This window comes from Dermacentor andersoni, chromosome 11 (genome assembly GCF_023375885.2).
Source record: "Dermacentor andersoni chromosome 11, qqDerAnde1_hic_scaffold, whole genome shotgun sequence".
Classification (NCBI taxonomy): domain Eukaryota; kingdom Metazoa; phylum Arthropoda; class Arachnida; order Ixodida; family Ixodidae; genus Dermacentor; species Dermacentor andersoni.
This window is the reverse complement of record NC_092824.1, coordinates 4,108,587-4,111,568: the sequence shown is the minus strand read 5'-3', so window position 1 is coordinate 4,111,568 and position 2,982 is coordinate 4,108,587.

Sequence of the window (2,982 nt, the reverse complement as noted above, 5' to 3'; positions counted from 1 at the left end):
ATTGTAGATGCCGCGAAGGAGCGCCCGCTGGGTCAATCCGTCTTGCTCTTCAGCCCGCACCTCTACCAAGAATGTTACGAGGAAAAGCAAAGTACGAAATATAGTTGTAGGATATTTACTATAACTAATGGTAGTTAGCTCACTACCATCAGCAGTTGACTGATAGTAGGGACAACATGGTAGTTAGCTCGTGAAGTTAAGAGCGTCATCTTCTTCGGACAAATCTGAAACGCATTCATCAACCTGTCGCAATATAATGATGATTCTGATGACGATTTCCTGGCACCAGTTTCGAAATTGGGTGGTAGGAAATAATCGCTCCACCTGCTTAAGGTAATCAAGCTTGCTTTAGTGGTATCGACAATATCTTCCCAGATTTTTTTACCAATACTTCAAACGTCTCTTGCCTATGTCGACTTCCGACTGCCTGATGCTTCCGCCCACTTTAAATTCAAGCGCTTCTGGAAATGTAGTACGTTATCTACGGGTCTCACGGGTTGAATCTCTCCGCATTACATTACGATGTGCTGACTGGTCTCCAGATTTGTGCTGCACCATACACAAACCTCATCCTGCTGCGAATATTTGCTCCGGTATGTTTTTATCTTTAGGCAGCCAGCTTTAGCCTCAAATAGCAAGGGCACTTCCCTTCGTGTTATCGTACAAATTTTCTCTTGAAATTTCGTTTGTCTCATTCTTTTACATTTCCGTGGTCGTTGTTGCTTCCATTATTTGTATCCAATTGACTGTCTCTCTTTCTCTCACTTTCTTTCTGATGACTCCTGGTTGTCTCGTTAAAGTGTTAATTGCCTTGCACTTAGTATCCAACTTTCTTGACCTCTTCCTCGATTCATTGCCCACGCTTTTCAAGTACAGATACTTGTGCACTTTAGGTGCCCATCTATTTTGCTCCACGTTCCTCAATCTTTCTTCAAAACTAATTGGTTGTATGCTTTTTTTACTTCAAACGAGGCTTACCCAGCACTGCATCATTTGTAGTTTGCCATGGACACCCAAAGCCAACTGGCCTACCGATCTTTGGTTAGCTTAGAACCCCTACAAGATAATGAATTTTGTGCGCAGATTGGCATTTGCGAGCGTTAACGCTGACAGCATTACTACTTTCCAGATTCCACGAAGCACCTCGTATCTACAGCGGTCCTAAGGTGCTCTATGTTTCGTTATTGCTGCATTCTGCTTGCCCTTTATTTTCCGGCTATCTCGTTCTGTGCTTGAGTAAGTGTTTCCTTCGTTTATGTATACACTGTGGTAATTATATTGCTTGGCTATGGGTGTGACCTGCTGTTGCATTGACTGCACATATTTACTCGTCTCTTCATTAAACACCACAATTTTCAATTTCTCTGGGCTAAAATTAGGGCCTTGTTTTGTCGCTGCATCGTCCCACATATATTCGCAAGTCTGTAAATCACTTGTATTGTCCGCTAGGAGCACTATGCCGTTCGTATCCATCAGTCGAAGACCTTCTGTTTCACAATTTGTCCATTACGCATGCATTATAATTCAGGCCCTAATTCGCTATTTTCCAGTCTTTCTATGCTTTTAACATAAAGCGTGAACAACTATGGAGATATAGGGCATCCTACGTTCAGTCCTTGGTGAATTTCCAGCATTTCGTTACAACTTCGACCTTCCCATACAATTTGTACTCCATTGTCTCTATATACCTCCCTCAGCAGCTCCACGAAACCTTCAGCTATGCCTTCGTGCTTGAGAACATCCTGTAGCAAGCTCCTGTCTATGTTTTCGTAGGTTCCTTTAATATTTAGAAATACTATCCGTAAAGGTCAATTCTGAGCCAGTGAAATCTCTATGCATTGAGTTAGTAAAAACATTATTCTCTAGTCGTTTGCCTGGTCTGAACCCATTCTGTAGTTTCCCCTCTACATTATTTTACAGCGAAAGCTGTATATGACTAAACTTCCGTAGTTTTTCTGGCGTCCGGCAACACAAGCGGAGATGACGACTTCTAACAAACCCATACGGGTGCAGTGCGGCGGCACAGATGTCAAAATGCCGAAGAGATTAGAAGGCTCGCCGTGAGCAATAGTGTGACGTGAAGGTTATCGCAGTAGAAAAGCAGGAGATGTATGGGTGCTAAAAGCAGCTGCGTCATCGATGGGGCGGACACGTATACTTTGTACACCCGTAGAACAACATGCGTACATGGAGCGCCAGAGGGAACATCAACGAGAATGTAAACGGCGCCGGCACGAAACGACCACCGACGGAGCACGTTCCCGCGATGTTGAACGAAAACGACATTTGCGAGCCCGGACACCTCCGAACGAGCAACGACGTCAGACTCGCAACTCAAAAAATGACAACCATTCAACTCTGTGAAGATTAAATGGCAGCGAAGGCACTTTGTTTTTTGTTTGAAAGCTTTCGCTGCCATTCCATCTTCACAGAGTGGAATGGTAGTCAGTCTTTGAGTTGCGAGTCAGACGTCGTTTTTCTCTACCCACTTCGACAATTCTTGCACTGTAACTCTATTTTTCACCGACCTTACTATAATTGGCCTGTATAAGCTTGTCACCTTTGCCTTTATCGATGAGTTGCACCTTGCTTTCAGGCTCTCCAAACGAAATTTCAGTCACTTTTTCGGCGCCATTACGCAGCAGTGCCTTGCTTTTCGAACCGAAGTATCAGATGTTACGGAGTGCGAGGGGCTGCTAATGATTGGTAAAGATACATACGTACTAGGAAACAGTTCTTTGCTCCGCTGTGAAAGCAGCTGATTTACGCTACAGCAAGGTATCCCACTAGGTTAAACGTTAGGTACGTTACTATTTCTAATTGACGCGAATGATATTACAGATTTATCAGGTTCCCAAAAGATGACAATGAATGCAGATGATACAAGTGCCTTCTTTACAGCCGATAAGTCAATATAAGTTGCAGCATTGTGTAAATGAATGTACAACTTTTTTATCTGACTGCTTGATGACCAACAAACTC